This window comes from Pelodiscus sinensis, chromosome 1, assembly GCF_049634645.1.
Source record: "Pelodiscus sinensis isolate JC-2024 chromosome 1, ASM4963464v1, whole genome shotgun sequence".
In the NCBI taxonomy this organism is placed as follows: Eukaryota; Metazoa; Chordata; order Testudines; family Trionychidae; genus Pelodiscus; species Pelodiscus sinensis.
The window spans coordinates 7,584,398-7,597,935 of record NC_134711.1 but is presented as its reverse complement, the minus strand read 5'-3'; positions in this window follow the sequence as shown (position 1 = coordinate 7,597,935).

Here is a 13,538-nt window from a genome sequence, read left to right as displayed (position 1 = left end):
ATGGAGGAATGTTGTGCTGTCTCACAGCCTGGGGCAGAGCTGGGCAAACTTGTTGGTCGATGGGCCACATCAGGGTCTGGAAATTGGGGTTGGCGTGAGGGAAGTGGTGAGGGGTCTGGCTGGAGGGGGTGGGCTCTGGGGTGGAGCCAGAAATGAGGAGCTCAGGAGGTGGGAGGGGGCTCCGGGCTAGAACCAAGGAGTTTGGAGTTCAGGAGAGGCTCTGGGCTGGGAAAGGGGGTTGGGATGCAGGAGGGTTCTCTGCCCTGGGACCAAGAGGTTTGCAGGATGGGCGTGGCACCAGAGCTGGGGCAGGGGAACTGGGGCTCAGGTTGCAGGGTCTCCATTGTGCTTACCTCTTCAGCAACCCCCGGAAGCAGCAACATGTCCCCCTTCCAGCCGGCAGATGCTTTGTCAGGGGACTCTGTGCTGTCCCCTGATCCGCAGGCCCCACCCCTGCAGTTCCCATTAGCTGTGGTTCCCAGCCAATGAGAGCTGAGGGGGCGGTGCTTAGGGCCGGGGCAGTGCACAGAGACCTCTGACTGCCCCTACACATAAAAGCCGACCGGGGACATGCTGCTACTTCCAGGCATACATGGAGCAGGTCAAGCCATAGACTCTGCTCCCCAGCGAGAGTGCAAAGACCGGATTAAAATGCCTGATGGGCCAGACGTGGCCTGCAGGATGCCATTTGCCCACCCCTGCCCTGGGGAGTGAGGTGCCAGGCAGTTTTATCCTCCCCAAGGGAGGTTGGTTTCTATTTAGGTCTTGCAGCAGGACAGATGGGCACATCAAAGTCTGATACTTCTGCCTTAGATCAGTGGTTCTTTTCAGCCCTTTTTTCATTTGCAGACCCATAAAAAATGTACCATGGAGGCAGGGACCCCTTTGGAAATCTTAGACATAGTTTGCTCACCCCCGAGGATCCACGGCCCACAGGTAGAAAATCACTGTTCTTTGGTAACCGCAACCTTTCAGAGACCCCTTACGTCCGTGGCAGTCGTGGCGAATTAGCAGTCTGGCCCTACGTGACTCTGGGGGATAACACCCTAAGATAGATCCAGCCTCAGATTGTAGAGTTTTGCCAGATGCAGCAACACACAGCTGGAAAAGGAGAGTCATGTGCTGATGAATCCCCAAGAGGAAGTTGTTCCCACAGGATACCCAGAATATTTGTTAGTGAAAGGATCTGCTGGACTTTAGGATGGTTGTTAGGATGCCCTTCTCCTCCTTTTTTTCAGGGGTGGGGTGGGCTTTTGTGTATGTAACATAGAAAAATAAACTCCTCACTCCACCACCAAAGCAGCATTTTTTTCTACCTTGGCTGATCACCTTTCAAAGGAAGGCTTTGTGTTATTTCTGTTTACTTTTGCAGCCCCCTCCATATACCCCCATGATGCAGCAGTACAGAGATACGCAATCTTACAAGTAATTCCAGAGAAGAGAGGTTAGTGGGCAGAGTGCAGATGAGGAGGCCAAAAGTACTCAATCAATGCAGTTCCACAATTTGCCACGCAGGTCTCACTGCTTCTTTCAGACAAGATCACAAAGAAAAAACAGTTTCTTGCCATTTTAACCAGAAAGGACACTCTCTCGATGACTTAACCACCTGCATTCTGCTACAAAGACCTTTTACATCTGCACTTGAAAGGGAATCTTCTGAACTGTCATTCATGTTAAAATTCGACACCCTCCACAAAGGAATGAACAAACACTCAAACTATCTTACCCATTACCAAGATAGCTTCCCCAATTATCACCTCTAATACCATTAACTCACAAACATCCCACTCTCCCCACCTCTAATATCATCAATTCACAGACACTTACCTTCCTTCCCCCCCCCCCCCCTCCTGCATCCCCCTCCTGTTCTGAAATGTAATTTGTCCTTTTCATATGTGTTCATTTTTTTTAATTGTATCCTTTGGTATATATGGTTGTGACTATTTTCTTCCACTATTTGATCTGAGGAAGTGGGTCTGGCCCACCAAAGCTCATCATCTAATAAACCATCTTGTTAGTCTTTAAAGTGCTACATCATTCTGCATTTTGCTTCAGCTCATGGAGTCTGCTGATTACATGAGAATCTCAGCTTACTTTTTTTAGTAAGTTTCCAACTCTCATGGTTTTGGAGAAAACCTTGAAAACACGACCTCAGTGCACTCCAAGGTCTCAGAGCCTAGAACAGTGTTTCTCAACCTTTTTTTAATAAAGTACCCCTTTAAAAATATTGTAAGTACCCCCCTTTTTTTAAAAAAAAAAGTACCCCCAGTACCTAATAGTTTTCAGACACACAATTTTTTTTCTACCATTGCAACACATGTTTGTTTAAACAACTTGATCATAGCTGGGCGGGGGAGGAAATTTTTGGGTGTAGAAAGTACAAAAATAATAAAGCGCTGTAAAACTTAAAACAAAAATTCAGTTTTCTCCAAATTTCATTTGTATTGAAGTACCCCCCAGACTTCTCTTGAGTACCCCTAAGGGTACCACTGGTTGATAAACACTGGCCTAGAAGGCACATAAACAACTCCTGCATTTATATTATTATTTTGTTCCATCTCATGATTTTTAAGAAATTTCATCATTTGTAATGTCTGAGTTTGGCAATGCCACACACACACACACACACACACACACACCCTATGTGTGCATATACACACAGCTGTGTGCACATTGTTTCTTGAAAAACAATACCCCTTTTGTTCTAGGTACTTAGGTAAAGATTCTCCAAAACAGCAAGGTTGGGATGTACAATGGGGCATTACACAGTGGCTCAGTGGCACAGAAGAAGGAGTGATGGGCCTGAAATGACAAAGAGGAGAATGGTGGCTACATTTTAGGGAAAACTTCTTAACAGTGACATCTATTATACTCTTTAATAGTCTCTCGGGGGAAGTAGTGGACGACTCATTGCTCCAGACATTTAGAACTCGATTCAACAAAACACTGGAAAATAGAGGGAGCAATTCTGTCCCTGGGGAGAGATGGGATGTATTTTTGCTGTCCTGCCTAAGTCCCTTAGGGCGGCATTCAGGTTTGCCATCTGGGCTGACTGACATTGACAAAACCACTGACCTCCACTGACATGTAGCAAGCGAGGGAAAACCTGCGCCTCTCGGAAGCGCGAGCTCCGGAGTTTGGGCTGGGATCCTGGTTGGATTCATTTCACTGCCTGTCCCAGGCTTCCAGTAATCCGATTTTATTGACTGTCATCCCCTATCTTATTGGTGCCATAGGGCCCAAAGTAATAACGTTTGGAATTCAAACTCGGGATTAAGGCAGGAAGATGAGCTGACGCACACCAGTCTGCAGCCTACGGGACCAGTAACAGAATGAAGAACAGAGACTACCAATGGGGTCAAGACAACCACAGGCTATTTCGGGAAGGTAAAGGGAACCCAGCAAAAGACAAACATGCCTGTAGTCTGCTTCAGAAACAGAGCTGCAAAAAAAAAAAAAAAAAAAAAGAGTTTAGTAAGGCAGGAGAGGTGGAGGGTCTGAAGGCAGAATTTAGGGAGAATTTAGAGAGAAGGCTTGGTTTGGGTTCTATTGTGTGGGACGCTTCTCACACAGCACCAGAAACTTTTGTCATACCCCAAAATAAACAGTGCCTTGTAAGCAGGACCTGTTTCCTAAAGCGATCCTCATAGAATGAAACACAAGGCCCTTGCTGATAGCCACAGGGAAGCTTTGAGGTGCACTAACAAAGAGGTAATAACAATAGAAAGGATGGTGTTATGACTAGGGATGTAATGGTGCAGACGATTAAAAGATTAACCAACAAGCCAAAGCTTATCGGTTAATGCTATTGACTACAAGCATTCCTCCCTCGCCCCTGCCAGTACATTTTTTAGAGGGCTGGCTAGCAGCGTGGCTCAGTTCTGGCTCGCGCCGGGTCCCAGGAGCTACCCACGCTGCAGCTCTGTGACACAAGTACAATAATTCCTCATTTAACACGTGTCCGCTTAACACGTTTCCGCAATAGCACAATTTGTTTTTAGGGAACGTTTTTTGAATTACACAACCGTCCCCAGAATAACACGATTTTCCCAGCTGGCCTGTTGCTGGCGGCTGCATGGGGCTTCCCCCGACTCCTTGCAAAGCGGCAGAGGGTTTGCCGCTCGCCGCGCTGTTCCCCAGCAATCCTCCCTCGTTGGACACAGTGCGGGTCCTGGCAGATCCGTCACAGGGGCATATTCCCAACCCAATCCCCCTCCCCTCTTCTCTCCTCCCCATCCCCTCCCCAGAGCCAAACACCTCCCCTCCCTGCTGTAACCCAGTCCCCTTTCGCTCCCAACCTTATATCCTGGTCCCAACAGACACCACCGCGTGAAATGCAACCCCCACCCTTTTCATTATTTTCAATGGGAAAATTGACCCTGCATAACACGTTTTCACTTAACACGATCATTTTCTGAAACATATCTATAGTGTTAAATGAGGAATTATTGCAATTTAGGAGCCAGCAGGCAGGCAGCCCAGCTAGTCCCGGCTCGCACCGGGTTCCGTGGCTCCTAAATTACTTTTATTGCAGAGCCACAGCGGGGGTAGCTCCCAGGACCCAGCTCGAGTCAGAACTGAGATAGACTGCCTACCCAACTGGCTCCTGAATGTCTTTCAGTGCAGAGCCACAGCGGAGGTAGTTGCTGGACCTGACATGAGCCGGGAATCAGTGCTAGCCCTTCTTGATTAATCTATTAAATTTTTGTCAATTACACGATTAATGAATTACACACTTCTTAACATCCCAAGTTAACATCCCTAGTTAAGATGCCGAACTGTCACACAAGCAGCCTGGGTTCCGGTACCAGCTATGTCACAGACTCCAGGTCACTGAATCTCATGGAAGGCTTGTCTAAATTGCCGCTTTACTGCGCTGTCACTTTCTCACTCAAGGGCGTGAAAAAACACCCTCCCCCCGAGCACAGAAAGGGGTAGCGCTGGAAAGTGCCAGTGAAAACTGGCTCCCAGTGCTAAGAATCGTGTTCCCAACTCTGTCAGCTACTCCCCTCTTCAAGGTGGTTTATCTAGAGCGCTGGAAGAGTTCATACCCAATGCTGCTGCCATGAGCACACTGTCTGGTTAAAGCGATGCTGCTCTACACTTAGAAGCATAGACAAACCTGTGCTCAGTCCTCCATATTTACAAGGGGCACAATAGTACTTCTATGGTTCAACCATTCATCGGTTTAGATGGTGCACTTATCTGGATGGGGACTGTCTCTTACTCCTATAGACCCTAGTACAGAGGTCTGGTGTTGACTGGAGCATCTAAAAGCCTTTGTCCTGCAAATAGTAATAATAATTCTGTCACACATGCCTCCCACACAGTGGAAGAAACTTTTGCCATGGGCAGTACGTTTTACAGGTACACTGCCGGGGGGGTTTCAGAAGAAGATATGCAAATCGTGCTCGTATTTGCATATCTTCTTCCGATTCTTTTTGTGGAAGAGGTTTTGCCACTATTTGGCTTTGTGTAGACGGGGCCAAATGTCAGGAAAAAAATCCTCTTTTGCAAGACCCCTTATTCCTTGTAAATCTACATGGGGCCATATAGCGGCAAAACCTCTTCAGCAAAAAGCATCGGAAGAAGATATGTAAGTGCGAGCACGATTTGCATATATTCTTCCAAAAAAACCCTGGCAGCGTAGCCATAGCCAAATTTCTAGGGGGGAGGGGTGTATCTGCCATGTATTTGAGAGAGTTTGTCTGGCTGTGAGTGTATCTGTCTGTCTGCCTGCCTGTCTGTCTAAGAACTGCTCCTAAATGGAAAGAGCTAGGACCACCAAATTCAGTGTACAGCTTCCTCTGTCATAACTTAAAGCAAGGTAAGAATTTCAGGACATTGGGGTGTGCTTGAAATGGGATTGCTTCTCAGAAAACCATACAGAAAAGAGACAGAATCACCAGGCAGGTGAAAAGAACTAGCTAGGGGTGTGCCCCCCCCATTCCAGGACTGCCCAAGGTACCCTGTAGACAGGGTGCGGTGGACCGAAGCTTCCCCCTCCCCAATTCATATGGGGACATCGATGGATTACTGGCTGTTCCCCTTCATCAGGGAGCGAGGGGAAAGTGCACAGTTTGCTGCAACCCTCACTCTGACTTGGGGGCGCAAGGGCGGGACGAATGTGGACCTGCCCCAACCTAGGGACATGTACCCCTCCTCCGACTGGAGCTGCAGCAGCCATGGAGAGGCGCTTCTCACCTGGCCCCAAACTGCCGCGGTGAGAGAGGGCAGGGGTAGTCCTTTCTCCCTGGGCCAGCCTGCATCCTGAACCCTCTTCCCCAGCCCCGCCCCAGAGCAATGATTTAAATGAAGGAAAACAAAAATGAACGGAGTTAAGGACCTGAGCAACGCCGAGTAAATCTTCTAGGATCAAACTGACGTCAGGGGAAATTGTTGGCACAGGACCCAAGGTCAACTCGGAGTTATGCCCATTAGAAATGAGTCTGAAGATCTCAGTCCAGATTCTAGCCTGATGTTTTTCCTCTGCATCACAGGAACGACTAGGCTATCGATTGGATTGAACGTAAATGATTGGAAGAGCAAGTCAGGATTCAAGGTCCCTGGCAAACTTCTAGGCTGTGTCTACACTGGGCCACTTATTCCGGAAAATCAGCTGCTTTTCCGGAATAAGCTGCGAGCTGTCTACACTGGCCCTTGAATTTCCGGAAAAGCAACGATGCTCTACTGTACAAAATCAGCCGCTATTCCGGAAAAACTATTCTGCTCCCGCTCGGGCATAAGTCCTTATTCCGGAACACTGTTCCGGAAAAGGGCCAGTGTAGACAGCCCAGTAGTCTTTTCCGGAAAAAAGCCCTGATTGCGAAAATGGTGATCGGGGCTCTTTTCGGGAAAAGTGCATCTACATTGGCCACAGATGCTTTTCCGGAAAAAGGGCTTTTCCGGAAAAGCAGCCTGCCAATGTAGACGCTTCTTTTCCGGAAAAACTGAAAACGGAATAGTATTCCGTTTTAAGCAGTTCTGGAAATTCATGCCAGTGTAGACACAGCCGTACAGTGTGGACACAATCCAATGGAATAGCAGGGGCAGGTGTAGCTCAGGCTGGGTTTATACTGGCACGGATGTGATGGGCAAGTAAGGACTGACATAGCAGAAGCTGCTGCATATCAGGATTCAAGGGCCTTGGCAGACAGTCTGAAGGGGCAGAATTGGAGTGGTCTTCAGGGATAGCTAATAGGTGGACTGCGGGCCAAATCCGGATGGCTAGGCACTTCTGAATCGACTGCAAAATCCCTTTTATTAACTAATTATGATCGTTTCAAGGTACTGTTCACTATCCACATCAATGATTTAGATAACGGCATAGAGAGACACTTGCAGAATTTGCCAATAATGCCAAGCTGTCAGGGGCTGCAAGTGGTTTGAAGGACAGAATTAAAATTCAAAATGATCTGGACAAACTGGAGAAGTGAAAAGGGTTGTCTGAAGTAAATCGCATGAAACTCACAAAGAACACATGGAAGGTACTCCAATTAGGAAGGAACAAGCAGCAGCATGCATACAGAATGGGAAATGACTTACCAAGAAGTACTGCACAAAGGGATCTAGGGGTCATAGTGGACCACAAGCCAGTGGGACATTGTGGCAAAAAAAGTAAATGCGATTGTGGGATGCATTACCAGGAGTGTTGTGCGCAAGACATGAGAAGTCATTCTTCCGCTCTACTCTGCACTGATTACACCTCAGTTGGAGTATTGTGTCCAGTTCTGGGCACCACATTTCAAGAAAGATGTGGAGAAATTGGAGAAGGTCCAGAGAAAAGCAACACAAATTATTAAAGGTCTAGAAAACATGATCAGTCTGTGGAGATTGAAAAAAATGGGTTTGCTTAGTCTGGAGAAGAGAAGACTGAGGCTACGTCTAGACTGCAGGCTTCTTTCGGAAGAAGCTTTTCTGGAAGAGATCTTCTGAAAAAACTTCTTCTGAAAGAGAGCGTCCACACTGCCAAAGCACATCGAAAAAGCAATCTGCTTTTGTCTACATTGAATGGGACGCTCTCTCGCATTGAAGATGTGATTACTATGGATGGAGTGGCCATCAAGGCACCTGTGCTATTCCCTCTTTCCTCTTCTACCGAAAGAACTTCCTCTTTCCCCATCCTCATATGCCTTTTTCAGAAAAAGCTCTTTCGGAAAAAGTTTTCTTCCTTGTAGAAAGAGGTTTACCAATGTCGGAAAACCCCCTCTGTTCTTTCGATTTTTTTCCGAAAGAACACGATTGCAGTGAGGATGCGAGTGAAGTTTTTTTCGAAAAAACAGTAGTGTGGACCTAGCCTGAAAGGGGACACAATAACAATTTGCAGGTACATAAACGGTTACTACAAGAAGGAGGGAGAAAATTTCTCCTTAATCTCCGAGGAGAGGACAAGAAGCAAAGGGCTTAGATAGCAACACAGGCAGTTTAGGTTGAACATTAGGAAAAACCTCCTAACTGCCACAGTGGTTCAACACTGGAATAAAATGCCTAGCGTGGTTGTGGAATGTCCACCATTGGAGGTTTTTAACAGCAGTAGACAAACACCTATTGGGGTAATCTAGATAATACTTAGTCCTGACATGAGTTGCAAGGGACTAGTCTAGATGACTTCTCAAGGCCCCTTCCTGTGGCTCTATGGTTGTTGGTATGCGGTGTGGGAAATGATTCTCTGGAGTCTGGATTTTGACTATACCTTGACCAGGAGATTTGGACCTTGACAAAAATAACTATTTACTCCTGGACTCGTGGGAGTGCTGAAGATCAGCCTTCCACTGCAATGGGAGAGCTGAATGGAAGCATTCTTCGCAGCATCTGCTATGCTCGCCCTGCGGCTGCCCAGTGACGGCGATGCCCCTTTCAGACGTGCTAACCTACATTTGCATAATGTAAAAAAGGGGGGGAGAAGAGAGAAAAGCATTAGGAAAATAAACAAGCAGTCCATTAAGAAGGGTGGGCGGGCGGCTAGACACATTTTCAGCGGTTAAAAATAGCCATTGGAGGAGGCCTGTATTTCCGCATGTCTCTTTCACTGGTGCGGCTGAATAGACATCTCTTGTACAAAGCCATCGCCCGTGGAAAGTCACATCGCTGTGACAAATTATGTAATTCCCGTCACAAAGGTCCCAATTCAACACCACCAGTAGCTACTGCAGGGATTGGCTTGTTGGCAGGGCTTCTGGACTTTTCATTGCCTCTCCCTCATTGCTGAAGTAGGCTCACCAGGCCTTCTGGATCTGATCCCAAAGTTACTGAATTCAGAGGAGAAGATGCCTATTGAGTTCCACAGGCTTCAGCTTGGGCCTTTTGGATTGCAATGAAAAAAAGCCGGATAGCTGTCTACTCTGAGCAAACATAAACCCGCCCAGCTGGAGAAACACTGCTCTCCCAACTCCTTAGCCAGCCTTGTTTCAATAATATTTCCCTGCCTCCCCTGCCCTCTTTGACTAGGATTTGCCCACAAACAGCCTGGAAGTTGCCAAAGCAACACCTTAAAGCCTGGTGGAACAGATCATTGTTTAATTCCTGCAACCTCCCCGAGGAATTCACTATTTGTTTTAGAGAGAAAAGGCAAAACCGTCCCGCATTCTTCTCCAATTTCACTCTCCATTAACCACGTTGCACTGTTATATCAAAGTGCATTGAGTTACTAGAGACGAGCTAAGTCTCTTTAAGACAACAGCATGGGGAGAGAAACTTGTGGTAGGGTCCCCGAATGGAAATCCATTGATAATTTTGGCTGAAACGGAGACTGGATTAGGGCTTTGCCAGACCATGAGAGGCAATGTTGTCTAGTGGGTAGAGTGAAGGCATGGTAATCAGGGACCTGGCTTCCCCTGTGCAACATTGGACAAGCCACGTCCGCTTTCTGTTTCCTCTTCCACCCTGGTCTGTGGGGGGGCAGGGTTAGAGCCATGTGGGGGGAGGTGGTTGGAAAGCAGCACCGAGGCAGGGTTAGAGGACGAGGCTGGTGGGGAGGGGCTGCAGTTTAGGAGAACCCTGTGGACAGTAATTCGGAGTTATTATTCATATTGTGGTTGTGCTTAGGAACCTTAGTCACAGACCAGGTCCCCACCATGCAAGGGGCTGGGCAAACACAGAACAAAAAGACAGCCCCTGTTCGCAGTCACCGTGGGGCCCTGGTTACCTGTGGGACCGCTAGGAGGTACGGTCATACCGCTAATAGTAAATGCAGGCTGGGGAAAAACAAGGCCATCTTGATCTTCTGCGACATCCTCCTGTTGACGTCTCCAGCTTCCTGCTGCAGGGAGTCCCTTCAAACAGCTGTAGCCAAAGTCATGTTCCTCGCCTAGTGCTTTGATTGTGTCGTGTGCTCTCTTCTCCATTGCATCCGACAGACACTACTTCTTGAGGTGCCTCGACATAAGGACACCCCTCGGCACGAGAGACCATTATTTTGAAACGAGCACAGGCATTGGAAAAAGGTGCCGGATCGATAGCTCTGGAGACTCAAGTCCAAGGTTTGCCGACAAGACACGGATAGAGCTGACGATGGCAGTGCCAGCGTCTGACACAGCACATCCCCAAAGTACTCAGCTTCCCCGTGGAGGTCATTCAATCCCTGGCCCAGTTAGTCCTTAATCTGTCTGCTCACACTGCTGGCAAGGGGCTCAGCTGCAAAGGGAATTTTGGGGGTGTCGACAGAGCCTTCTGCTGTGGGTGACTAAATAGAATCATAGACACTAGAACCAGAAGGGACCTCGAGAGGTCATCGAGTCCAGTCCCCTGCCCTCACGGCAGGACCAAGCACCGTTTAGATCATCCCTGACAGGTGTCTGTCTAACCTGCTCTTTAATATCTCCAGTGATGGAGATTCCACAACCTCCCTAGGCCATTTATTCCAGTGTTTAACCACCCTGTCAGGTAGGAAGTTTTTCCAGATGTCCAACCTAAACCTCCCTTGCTGCAACTTAAGCCCATTGCTTCTTGTCTTGTCCTCAGAGGTCAAGGAGAACAATTTTTCTCCCTCCTCCTTGTAACACCCTTCAAGGTACTTGAAATCTGCTATCATGAAACAGAGACCATATGCCTACATTTTTTTAAAAAAAGCTTCTGTCTCTGGTATTTGGAGAGAAACAATCGCATAATCTGTGGCTACCCACTCATAGTAGAATAAGACCATAAACCCCGAGAGACAATGCTAGCAAAGCGCCATCTTCATGCTCCATAAAATTGCAGCGAGGGCTGTCCTGCAATGACAAATAATTAAAAAATTAATTGAAGGCAAGTTGGTTCCCTTTCACCTTTTCTGACGGCCAGGTGGGCTTTTCCCAGGACAACAGAGTCTCTGTCTGTTGGGCTGATCACACAGCAGACAGGTCGTCCCCTGCATCTATCCAGACATGAATTTCCTTGACTTCGTCGCCGGTCTATATATGATGTAGTGATTAAAACGGGATAGGGCCAAGGCAGAGCAAATCCCAAACCTGATATGCAGATCTGTGGTGAGCGGGTCAGCCACAAAGATACTCCAAAGTGTCTTGGATCTGGAGTTTGACCTTCCAACAGCACCTTGAGAACACCCAGCATAAGGTCAGGTCTCGTGTTGTGCTTAACAGGAAATAGGCCGGAGCCTCACAGGGCTGTAGTCCATGGACCTTACAAACTGCAACAATCACCTTGGTGCATTCGGAGGCTGAATTCCGTGCCCCAGTGTGGCCCCACATCAGTCACACCACTCTTTGGGTGTTTCTAGACTACAGGGTTTTGTCGACAAAAGTGGACTTTTGTCGACAAACCTATACCTGTGTCCACACTGCCTTTGAGTTATGTTGACATAACGTCAACAAAACTCAGCAGTTTTGTTGACGTATGTAAACCTCGTTCTACAAGGAATAACGCCTTTTATCGACAGAGTTCTGTCGATAGAAGGCATTATTGCATCTACGCTGTCCTTTGCGTCCACACTGTTATGTTGACAAAGTGGCTTGATTTGTCGACAGAACTGGATGTAGTCTAGACGTTCTTTGTTGACAGAAGCTTTGTCGACAGTATCTGTCGACAAAACTGTCGACAAAACCCTGTAGTCTAGACGTACCCTTTGACACACGGTAACGCCACATGCTTCGTTTCGGGATGCCCAAATCGACTCCACTTGATGGGCCCCCAGGCCTGTTGCACATCCAGCCTCCACAGAGGAGAGGAGAGGCTCAGACATCTTGCTTTCTGAATCACATCAGCACAAATACAAGGATCCCACTGTCCCAGGAGCCGCAGAAACCACCAGAAATCCTGTTACGCTCTGTGGAATCGTATCAAGCTCCTTCTGAGGTGACTGGGGAGGGAAGACCCACACGATCCCCTCCAGTCCAGGGAAGAGCCAGATCAACCCCCTATTGCCGCAGGCCCTGCCTTCTCCCCACCCGTGCTCCGCCCCCTCCTCATCTCTCCCCACCCCTTTTCCGCCCTCTTCCTGCCCTAGCTCCTCCTCCGGCCTCTCTCCACCCTTTCTCTGCCTTCTCCTGGCCCTTTTCTCTGCCCCTGCCCTGCCTCTTTCCCCAACCAAGGCGGCTCAGGGGAATACAGGGGCCAACACTGCTGCCCAATTCAAGGACTAGTCCATAAGGTTTAATAAAGTTCCACCTGTTCACCTTGGCATGCATTCAGTTTCACTCTTTGCTAATGGAACAGTATCCAGGCCAAATTCTAATATGATAATAAGGGTTCGGCTACATCAATTCCCTCCGTAGTTTCACGGGGCTAGAGATTGCTGCTCCACTGAACCCCGGCGTGGTGTGTGGCTAAGCCGTGACTGAGTTCCACCCCAGAAGTGGCTGCATTTCAGCTGAGTGCAAGGCAATTGCTTTTACTTGGCATGAGTTCCCCTCGTTAACTAGAACAACAGTCTGCCCTCGTGCAGCTGCACGGACTCCAGCAGAGATGGAAATGAGAAGCCGGGGCCAGATGAAAGAGATGAAAGGGAGTATGAACGAGCCCCGTATTATTAATCTATTCTAATAATTTCTTAATTATGTACGATCATTTCCTGTTTCCACTCTTTGGCTTGTATCTCTCCTCCCTCTGCCTCTTTTGTTAGCACCTGCATCCGACTGACATCTTGTGTGTTTGTGTGTGTGTGTGTGTGTGTACGCCAGGTGCATCAGAGGGAATGAACAGAACAGGCAATCATCCTCTGTCATCCACTCCCAGCTTCTGGCAAAGAGATGAGGTTTTGAATTACAGGCCAAACCGAAATCCACTCTCCATACCTAACACTTTAAGTATTGTGGAGGTTTTCAGGTCCATTCTGACCTCCCGCCCTGGAGGCCTAGTCTCCCATCTGAACAGCAGGAGGACTGAGAGCCAATGAGACCAGTGTGGTGTGTTTCAGAGCTGCAGCGTGGAATTGTGCTTGCTATCAACAGGATTCATCACAGTTCAGGGCTGCCCAGGATCTGGGAAGGATGCAAGGTCCTGGGGACGGGCACCATGCCTCTTCTGGTCCCCTTGAGTATCCCCAGCAGAGGCAAATCCCTTGAAAGACAAGGCCCTTTCACTGATAGTCATATCAAGGTACCACT